General features: G+C 29.7%; 1 protein-coding gene across 1 annotated transcript in view; it reads left to right on the top strand.

Moving 5' to 3' along the window:
* Positions 1-12,305, top strand: part of Ppn (Papilin) — a 134,696-nt gene that overhangs the window by 251 nt on the left and 122,140 nt on the right. The window lies entirely within an intron of this gene.

Consider the following 12,305-nt stretch of genomic DNA (forward strand, 5'->3'; position numbering starts at 1 on the left):
GCAGATTTTAAAAATCAATACATTATTATCACGTACATTTAAACATGTATTCAAACATGGATAATATTAGATATATATATAATTTTAAATACAATTTTACTAATTCATTGTTATGGTATCGAAAATTAGTAAAACATATTAGGGTCAACAAATCAAATAATTATTAGCTTTATTAAAGATTATAAAGCTTCACCCATGATATTTATTTATATCTCTCAATAAGTAGGGGTATATTTTTAAATAAGGCAAAATTTTTTAAAAATTATCAACCTTATAAATTAAACCAAATCATTATAACATAATATTTTTAATATTAGAGACAAAAAGTAAAAACATATTTAAAACTTCTTTAAATAAATCTAAACCATAGTTGAAAAAAAGCAATAATATTTTTCTAATTTATAAAATAATTAACACAGGGTAATTGATTATGATCATAAAAGTGTAAGTGTTGAATATATAACTCATTTATCAACAAAAAACTTAAATCTTTCACATCTATTTCCAATCAAACTGTATAAGAAGATCGCACTAGAACTCTATTGGAATGCGTCAGGCCAATAATTTCTGGTAGTACAATAGTAAACAATAATTAATTTAAATATATCCGAATATGAAAAATTCTTACTATATTAACATTACGTTATTTATTATTTCTATGAAATATTGTGTACGGTGTACCATGCATTAATTGATACCAAATCAGCTATACATTCCTTAACAGCTTTTAACACATCAAACTAAACATTCTGCATGTTTTATAAGAAAACTAATGAGATAAATTAAGGAAATATTTTTATTTTATCCGCATTATTGCAAGGAGGTCTTAATTTTGAGTATATAGTATTTATAAGCTAGTTATAAAAATTTTGTAAGCACGCGTTTACACTGAGATTTAAACTTAAGATTTCATTGCACGTCGAGAGATTTCATAAAATTATCATATGAAAGAAAGAAGCATAAAAATCATGTAAAACTTTTCTGTGCTTTTTATTATTTACTTCTACAATGATATAAACAAAACTACATTATGTTTAAAATTCTTTATAACTGATATTACGAATTATAAGTATATAGTGCATATAGTAGGTTATATAAATGAATGTATATACCCAAAAGCTCGATAGGCACTAGAAGCATGTTTATTGTTCATTTAACGTTCATTTCCATAAATAAAGCATCAGTAGCAAATATCCGCTGACAATTTATCATCCCAGCCCTTATCGCTTTGTGTCAGTGCTAGTGGTAACAGTGTTATATTGAATTTACTTATATTAAAACTTTTATAAGGTTTTCAATCAATTTCATAGGATACCTCTTGCCCGCTGACAATATTATTGTAAACTTAATCTACAGGTGATTGAAAATTGGTGGTGAAAACATAAAAAGAGCAAATTTTTTTTTCGTCCAAATCATTTGCTGACAAGTGACATTTACATGACATTCACCCGTCTGTAATTTGAAATAAATAAAAAATAAATTAATCAATGTCGCTTTGTCGCTGTTTTTCACCCTGCAACAATAAATAATGGATTAATAAAAAAAATGCGAATGGAGGTACAGAATATTCTCGATTCATTTTTGGATGTATTAATGGAAATGTCGTCAACCAAAATGCATTACAATATTATTGACATTCGCTTAGATTTTTCTCAAAAGTCTACAAAACAACAAAACCAGAATAATTTTAGGTTTATTTACGTTAAAAATACAATCTAAAATATCTACGGAACACATACATGAGGCAATAGTTTATGTAAAATGCGGAGAGTGAATGTATAATTATGGAATATACACATTTTTTTGTCTTATTAGGCATAGAGTTTACACACGCTGATCTTTTCGATTAGTAGCTTAAAATAGTTTAAATAAGCACTTATTTAGCATTTTATGTAATTTGGGATCCTCAAACTATTTTGGGCAAGGGAACGCTCTTCCAAAATAAACTGATACATAGGATTTTTATATCCAAACAACTTTAAAAATCGAATTTATAGTTTGTTTTCCTATCGATACAAAGTACTTACGAGTTTTAAAACTTTGCAGTAGGGTGTATAGATTTGACACCATTTTCTCATAAAAATTTGTAAATAAAATAAACATTTTATCACAACCAACTATAATAATTTTCATTTTGTACGAACTTATAACGATGATACTTCCTTCTAAAATATCAGTTGTCATAAGTTGACGCATGTAACACAACTTATAAAGTACCTTGAAAATGTCAAATAAGAACTTGTATTTAGTAATAGGGGTCAATTTTGACCACTTTGAAAATCCCCAGATTTAAGCTATGGCATGAATATAATTACGTATTAGAACGAGATAAAATGTATGAACCAAGTATAAAATGATATTTCGACCTGGACTATTTTATATAAAACATTGCAAACATTGTTTATACATATAAATTTTATACAATTTAAATTACAGCGATAGAAATAACATTAATTGAATTTGATACAAATTAAAGATATCTTAATAAAATAATAAAATGAATAATTTGCGATGATATGTGTATGCGTTATATATATTCACCTGACATATTGTACTTGAATTTAATTTTTTTTATTGTTGCTCAAAAAAATGATCTAGATTAACTCAAACATGAATATGAGTTACAAGCATCCTCATTTAAAAAAAAAAAAACACCAGGGTACCTATTACCTGATATACTAGAATGGAAGTATATGAAATTGTGATCTTTTAACAGCACATACAAACTAGTCTATTAATCAATGCTTAATAGTTAAATGGTCTATATTTGTGTAGATTTAAAAAAAACATACTCGCTTTTAAATACAATGTATTTTTTACAATACGAATAAATTAAATGCAACATTGTGTCACAACATATCGTTTATTATGCGCAAACACTAATGGCACAAACAAAAAATATTAAAAAACAAAAAAGTGATTTGTGCGATTAGTGTAAAGTTGAGAGAATTGATTCATCTAGATAATTAATTGTGAACAGACAAATTGGTAGTATTTTAATAAAATACCTTATTTATGTTTTATATCAGATTTTTATATTAAAACTGTTGTATGTTATCGATAAATATGATACTTTATGTTTATGTTATTGTTTTAGGTTTTTATTTATTATAAACTGCTTAATTAAGTTTCGTATAATTTAGAATACATATTTATATTTAGGTCTTATGTTACTATATAAGACATTGTATTATACTTGTTATTTATTTCAAGGTTACTAGTGCACTGACGTTAAAGATGAAATGTCAAATTCCGCGGCAGTAACGCTTTTTATTATTGGCGCCAAATGCAAGTGCCATAAGCAAAAAAAAAGAGCGATCCATATCAAGCTCAGATACTTTGAAATTACTCGTGCTTACTCTAACGGTTAAAGAAAAAGATATATTTTTTATCTAATGTCAAGAGAATTTACGACTTAACATTTCGTCCGTAAAAATACTTATAAGAAATAACCCGAATTTTATAAAAGTAAATTTTACGATCTGAAATTGAAAATCGTCTTGTATCTTCCCTGCTTTCACAATTATAATAAAATGGTGATTTAATATCCACATATAATTTGTAATTATTAATTTTTAATACTTTTTCCTTTTAATAATAATTTCCTTTACACAAATTATTTCGTACATTATTCTATAAGATATTTAAAATACGTAGTTATGTACAATGAATGTATTCATTTAAAAAAACTATCATTATTAGCACATTATAAAAATGGGATAATTTTGTATATATTTTGAAAGGCCTCATAAAACATCATGCAATAATTGTATAGTTAATAATCATTGCTGATATCTTTCTCACAGGCGTTAGTATTTAATCAAACGGAAATAGATCTTTTACTGAAAAATATTTATTCCTAATGTTTGTGTTTCAAAGTAAATATAATGAAATTTTTTTATGACTATAAAAGAAATAAGTATAGTATTTTGATTGATTTTTTATCTCTCCGATTTCATGGAATTTAAATCGAAGCAATTACTGCCTGGCAGCTTACTACTGATAATTTAGTATTAGGTAATATACGGCCGGTAAACAGAATCGATCATTACATGTACACCCTAATCTAGCACCTTGTTTATTGTACAAGAAAATGCTGTTTATCGCTGCGATAATGGGCGCTTATTTCGAATGCCAGTAATTTAACCATCGAAGAGGTCTCAAAGAGTGAATGCGCTTGCGCAGGCCCCACCTGCACCTAAATCATTAACAGACCGCTATTCAGTGAAATTACACGCCGTCCAGTCCTTCTTAGCGCTAGCGAAAGTCGAAATAATTACAAAACGTTTGAAAATTCTGAAGACGAAGTGAATCAGCGTTAGTCATAGTTTTATTTCGTCTTTTGTTGGATTTATTGATTAATGTAACTCTCTTACACAGGATGATTAGAAATAGGTAGTAAACGTTTTAACGGGGTAAAGGTATAACTCCTGCAAAAAGCTTTAACATTTTAATACCAATTTGGAATCACCTTGCATTAAGTGATCATTTTGAAATAAGTTATACGAATTTATTTTTCCTATTGGAATTCGACAGGGCCTAGCAGCCTAACCTCTAGCAGTATAAAGGAATACTTAGTAAACAGTAATTAATTTTAATGTAATAATCAAGATTTTTAAAATTACATTTTCTTACTGTATCATCATTATGTAATATATTATTTCTGTAACCATTATTTTCAAACGTTAATTGATAGCCAAGGGGCTCTTTATTAAAATTAAATATTTATATTTAAATTTATAATAAAATTTCATTGAATCACCCTGTATATTTCACCATTTATAGTTATTGTTATAAAAACGTAGATATACAGCTATCGATGTGGATTTAACTTTCGTAAAATGTATAGTTTTTCGGTAACATAGAAAAATGTTTATCCAACAAAAACTTCTGAAAAGTCCTATTATAGTGTGAAAGATTTTTTAGGAAGAATAAAGCTTGGGAATAAATTACTCTACTACTGTATTAAGGATATAAAAATTACCACATAAATAAAATATTATTACTTCGAAATCCTTCAAGATTCTATTATAGGGGGACTCAACCTGATTCTAGTTTTATTAAATTGATCTCTCTTGCATTCTTTCCATTACGTGTGGTCAAAAGCACCAATCCGAAATACTTTTCTAGAAGACTAGATTTTCTAGAATTTTTTATGCTTGGCATTTGCTTTATTCAAAAAACCGCCCATCTTAATCGTATATTCACAGCAATTTTAAGAAATTGTTTTTTCAAGACATTTCATAACATTAGGAAAATATTTTATTACTCTATCTTTAGATTGCACCCTCAATATATTATTTACTATTTGATAATATAACAGTTAAGTTTAAAACGTTTCTTTCATATTGTATTATAGGGAATATTTAAGTAGACATTTAAAATGACACTGTAAAGGTGCAATCTTCTGGTTCCGATATTGCTCTTGATTAAGGCATTGCTCGTTTATGTTAACTTAATAAACTTTACGAAAGCAAAAAATAATGAATTACGTACATATTGTAATAGATAAAGGATACTTACATCATCGTTAACAGTTTTATTGTCTAAAAAAAATCATTGGTATTTACAAATACAATACATAAAAAATTTCAATTCTTTGAAGTCTTTTGACTACGTTAGAGCAAAAAGTGTAAGTTTTATCTATTTTCAAAAATTTACAATTTACCATCTTCAAATAATACGAATATGAAGTAGAATAAAACAGCAGAATTGTTCTATGTAATGAAATAATTTGAAAAACAGTTATTTGAAAAGTAATTTTTGTAAAAAAAAGAAGTTTTAGTTCGATCCGAGTCCAATCGAAAGCTCGCAAATTGGCGCTCATGTCATGTCAGATCGTGACGCGGGAAAAGGGGTTGCACGGGCGGCGGGGTGAGGTATCCCGCTCGCGCCGCACACGAACTGGATCTCGAGACACCAAAAAAAAGGATAAAACAGGCGAGATTAAAACTAAAACTATTGTTCCTTTTAAACCGCGCTACTCGCCGATGCGAACGGAGAATTTCTTTGCCGGTTCATGCATAAATTCATTCCCGGTTTTGTGACAAGAGAATCGTATAATTAAACGCTTAGAAGATTTAGATATAGCTCCACAGCTTATTTTAATCCATCACTGCAGTACGATATCTATTACGAGGGGATAGAGCGTTGTTCACCTTGTCTTCATGGGTATGGTTCAATGTTTTTCAAACAGCATTAGACGGCGCACGCTATTTCTTTGAATATTCGCTTTCAATTTGAACGTGTTAATTTTTTGCCGAGTCCCATTTGGTCAATTAGTTTCTGAAGCTTCTCCTTTGGGGCTAGTTGCTTACTGATACCTAACTCAAAATTAAAGTTTCGATTATGAAGAATTCTATCCTCGCTAATGGGTTCTTTATAAATTCTTATTCGTAACACGATACGCAAGGCAGGGCTGCCTCATTTTTTTTATCGAAAGCTCCATTAATCGCAGCGCAGCGTGTCAGATTTTATTATTACTCTTTTTATTTCGTGCCAGTTGCAATGGCGTATGTTCACAGAAATATGTATTTTTATGTTTGATTAAATTCGGTATTTCATATATTTTTACTATGTATAGTTAATAAACTATTTGATTCGTTGACCCGTCGGCGCCTCGTAACAAGTAAAAGCGTTACAGTAACTGGAATGATAGCCATCAAAGTCGAGATATTCCTGTGGCGGTTAAACTCGAACTGGGGCGCACATTCTTACAAAACTCGCGCAACCATTGTGTGTTTTAACGAAATCGCCCCGTTTCAAACACATTATGTGACCTACTCGGTGCATTTCAGTTTCGATAGCCGTTTTAGCGAAATTAGGCCACATGCGAACATAAAGCTTTAAAACGAAATTATTGCGGCCGTTTCAATATGCCGCAGACCGAATTGTCGTCTACGAACAAACTCAAATGGCCCACACACCGCGTCAAATGAAATAATGCAAATAGCCATCCAAAGTAATTGGTTAGCGTCTAAATGAACGACTGCTATTCGAATACAATAGCTTAATGAATGAACGGGTGACGAAAATCTAGTTCAACTAATGCACGTTGTTCGTATGTACGAGACAGTACAAAATTATTCCAGCGAGTCTAGTGTTTATAGAACTCTGAGTAAGTATGTTCTCCTGGTACTCGTAGGTACAACGCGAGAAGACTTAGGTCTTGGAGACGTTGTGCCAAGCAATATTTTTTTATTATTTATATAAACTTAATTACATCCCATTTACAAGTCAAAATTTAGTTCTCGTATTTTCGACATTACTTTTAAATCAAAGTAGTTTTAGCGGATATCCTTAATTTCCTTAAAGCTGCCAAAAGAAATTTCACACCGAGTTCTCGGAAGAAAGGAAAGCAAGCATATTATTATTATGGCGTGAAGGATACAAATAGTACAAAAATCTGGATTTAGTTGTTAAATTGTTTAGAGCATGTTTATTTTGGTAGAACGATATAATTAGTGTATAATAAACAAATGAGCTTTGTAATATTAATACTTATTATTAATTGAAGTCGTTATTACGATATCAATTTATTTAAAAATACACTTCAGAAAAGCAATAAAAATAAAGAAAATAGAAACAAAAAGAATGCTGGACGAGACAGTTTATTACAGCGTAAACCGTTTGAACTACATATAATTAGTACATTTTAATGATAACGAATAGCTTGATAGTCCGACAACTGTTTTATTGTTACTTTCAGGAAATGACGTCGATGTTTGTCACAATGATTATTTTTATTATTGTGTCCATGTTTAATGAAATAATTTGTAATTTTAACTAAGTATCGAGAAATGAGGTTTTATCAATGCAGATTTATCGGTAATGTAATTTTGTTATTTCTCCTTTCTTAGTTAATAATCATCATAAGTTTAAGCTTAGTTCTTAGTTATGCAAACACTGAATTGGTGAATAAACCTCGCTATAATTTATTACAGGTATAATTCATGCAATAAATAAATAATTTTAGTAGCATTACTTTTCTAAGTAGTGCTACTAAAATTAGCTTTTCATGTAATATTCGAATATTTAATAAAAATAATTCGGGTGCTTAAGTATAGGTTTTAAATATAATAATATATTGGATTATCATGATTTTTAAATCAAATAAAAAATAACACATATTGGTACGTATTCCATTAGGAAAAATGAGGAAAAAAAATTAAATAATGCGATGGTTCTTTTCTGTATTGGTTTTTTGTTTTCCGTTTTGAATAAGTTTAATCAATAAAAGAGATTTTTATTTTATCCTGGTAACTGTTTATACTTTAAAAACTACTAGGAGATCATGACACACAAGCGTCGTAAGCAAGCGGTGACGTTAAAGAATTTAGAAAAAGTTATATCACACGAGTGCACGGGGTGTGTGGCATTGCGTGGGAGGCTAGCAGCTCTCCTAATACTGTATAAAGTCGTAGACAACTCGAAAACTACTTTTAGAGATAAATTATGGCTTCATACAATGTTCACCTTTTTAAAATAGACTGTGTTTTATTTTTTCGAGAGCCTTGCGAAGTGTACTGCATCTATATTTTACATATTGAATTGATTTTATTTTTGGTACAATGAAGACTTAAAATTTCATAAATCTCTTTAATTTTGGTAAAGGATTAATTTTTAAAACACGCTATTTTTAGAAATGAAACGGTTTGTTAAGTAGAAACGCTGCGAGAGACTTAACAGTCAAGCCTTTTCAAAACTTAAGTAGTAAATACAGGCACCGCAAACATGTACACTTAAAAGGTTGAGAATTTCTTATCATTTAAATACTCTTTTATTTTATAAAAACTGTTTTCCATAAAGCGAGTTTTAGTTAAACTTATATATCACTAATTCAATAAGACTAAAGACTCCGAAGGTTATTAAATTAAACCCATACGGTTTGCAGTAATCAGAAAAAAGTTGCAGTGTAAAAAAAATTGAAGTATGCTATTATACTTTGATGCTAGTTTATATTAGACGTACGAACTTCTGAAGTGAAGTGACCCAACGTGGTAAAAATATAAAAAAAAATAATAAACCATCTAGCTTCAAGAAACTTAAAAATTCAAAAAGGGTTATTCTTAGCTTAAATTTAACGCGGTTAATATCGACGTACTTAACATTTAGCGCATATGAATTTTTTCAACGTGCAGGAGGGAAAGAAGGCTGTGTCGTATATATCGGCGTGTACAGCTCTCACGCGGTGTCTCGAGTAAATTTTATTTCGTCTTTTTTATCTCGTTACGCACAAAACATGGCTTCAGCATTCCCGGCTAACCAACGTGTCCGGATAAAGTTATACCTTGCTTCGGCGCTGTAACCAAATTAGAGAAGGTTCTGGAATAAGACGCTTGTTTTCTGTTTTCGTATAATTTTTTTGGAGGCTGTTTTACAACTTGTCTTTGAATTTCTTTTCTAGTAATAGCACATGTTTATTATTTAATTAAAATATGTTTAAAATAATACATTATTATGGATTAAATTTTTAATTTTGATTTTAATGTATTAATAACCAAATTTAATAATATTTGTACATCTGATTTTTAAATATTTTTCTACAGCTCATTTATTTTGATAATTATCATAACACAAATATAGTTTCGTTATTATCATTTCATCATTACAGGCGTGGAAAACATCTTACTTGTATCATCATTCATAAAAAAGTTTTTTTTTAAATGCACAGTTATTCACGTGTCAAACGCCATTGTAAATAATACATTACAAAGATACACCTCGATGTCAGTATTTATCTAATTAATTACCTAATATTATTATACATTGGTTTCTTAGACAATTGTAAGCCAATCTGTTAGTTTTAAATCGCATTCGCATAAAAATATTCTATAATAAATTAACTTTTGAGCATCACTACTAAAGACATCACGTAATTTTTTTCACTTTTAATTTGAATTCACAGCTCGATTAAGCTAATACTGTTTAAAATTTGCACAAAAAATATAAAAACACTGAATCAGCTTCTTACATATATTAGTATACAGGTGGTTGGTAATAGATACAAAAACTATAAAGGTAAAATGTACAGCTTATTTGTATTGAATATCTATTGAATATGTATCTTTTATCTTATCCAAAAATCAAAGGCATCTGAAATAATGAAAAAGCGTTTTCACAAAACGTATTGTTACGTATTAAATTAGTCATTGTTTACTATCTCTCCATGCAGACTGTACTGCGAGAAGTTATTCGCTTATTCCAATAGAAAAATAAGTTAACGTGACACATATGTGTGTTTCAAAGCTTTTACACTTAAAACCGATCATCCTGTAGATTTTAACAAAAACAATACGATTTTACCAAGTGTCAACGTTTAACATTATATTGCTCATTGTAAGTTACAGTTACAGTGTGTTGACAGTAGGGCAGTTTACCGGTAACCGGTCGGGTTCAACTCTGAGAAATAATTGTGTTCGCAAACGCATACGAGACATTGTGGTGTTGGCTTTTAAATAATTTTGCAAATTGTTTAACACCTCTGTCTCTGCCCATGAATGTTACAAATTCAAATTTTCTTTACCCAAGTACGAATTCAATCGCAATTTTGAATCAGTTATTATAACATTTATGCTACAACCCATAGACCACTGAGAAGCATAGGTCTACCTCAAAGATATCTATGGAGGGATATACGATAATCGCCACGCTTGGCAGGCTGGTTGGTGATCGTATTATGGTACGCAGACGACGTTGCTGCCCATTCTCTGTAAACTTGTTTGTTAGCACTCGCAATCCTATATAATTAATGCGCAAAGTATGAATTATAAAAGAATCGAACCCACGATTTACAATCGCATGTTTCAGTCAGCTAATGTGTATTAATATTTTCATTTTATTATTCGCTTCTGTACGCCAAGAGAAAATTGCTTGTAGAGCTTTTTTTGATAGAAACTAGAATCAGATTGAGCTCCCTAATGGCATTCTTCAGTTTAAATCTATGATACGATAGACATCTTCAAGGGAGGTAGTATTAGTAGGCGTCTATAGGTCGAAACGTAGAATAGAAATTAGTTAGGTGATAAATTTATGAACGAAATTACTAACTTATTATATTCGGACTCGGCAAAATAATAATGTGACAAAAAAGGAAATATAAAAGGTTTTTTGGAATAAAAAAGTTTTCTCGTTAAAAATGACTAAGATGGTATGTTATGTCATGTTTTACAAAAAACTGAAAAATTTTTGATACACCTTTAATTGCATATATTACGCTAAGAAGATTTTTTACTTTATATTACTTACGAAATACTGTAATCAATTTAAGACTTTAAGAAGTTTTTTTTTATTAATAATACAAATAGATTTGAAATACCTTATTTAAAAGATATAAAACAACACATGTCTTGAAATTATTATTTAGGTATAGAATAATTATTCTCCATAGTCTATTTAAAATCTATTGTTAGACTAGTCTGTAATTAGACCGCCTCCTGAAGTCTAGCCGCGCTAGAATACTAATTTCAGTAATTACTTACAGATGATGTACAACTTCGCGTGTGTTAATTTTGGGTTAAAACGAGTTAATTTAAAATTTCATTGCACCGAGTGACTGACGTGGGAATTCTCGTGATCAATGTCTGTCGGGAGAGTAACACAGCCGGGTGCCATGTGTGTCACCCATGGGGGTGGACATATGCACTTGTCGTAGGGTTGCTTGTGAAAAAAAATCTCAGTGGCATTTATGAATTTTTTCCTTTTGTCGGTGTTGCTTTGGTATCCCTCCTTAATAGATTTCTAATGATTTTAAGAGCAATAATTAAGTTTACTGTTTTACTTCATCTTCTACTGTTTATGCGCGCTTGGTGAAATTAATACAAAATATTTACATTGTTTCTTAAATTTCTTAATGCTTCTTAGGATTATTTTTGTTGAATTTTTGGGATGAATTTGAGAAAAGTGTGAAAAATCGCGATAACCCTAGCTAAAACTGACCAACAATGAATGCTAAATCACCCACGGAGCTCGCATGCACACGCTTTGACAGTCTGCTTGTACGTTTTATTGCAAGCCATTCATGTTTTCCTGTCTGTACGAAACGTTCCCATGCATAAATTTTTACAACTTTCTAACTTTCATTTGTTTGTTTGCATTGTCGTTTAGTTATGGGGATTATTAATAATTTTTTTTTGTTTTAAAAAAAAATAATATTCATATATCGTAATCTCTGACACATATCTTCTAGTAACAGTTGATTACTTTTTCAAATCTTAAAGTCCTATATGCCAACCAAATGTTTTCATATGAAATGGAACTCTCTATTTAATATGTTTTAATTGTTAAATTATTTCTTTTTATAGGCA

Source organism: Battus philenor, unplaced genomic scaffold (assembly GCF_028537555.1).
Source record: "Battus philenor isolate CCGP_79_NKW_IND1 unplaced genomic scaffold, ilBatPhil1.0.hap1 SCAF_17, whole genome shotgun sequence".
NCBI classification, from domain to species: Eukaryota; Metazoa; Arthropoda; class Insecta; order Lepidoptera; family Papilionidae; genus Battus; species Battus philenor.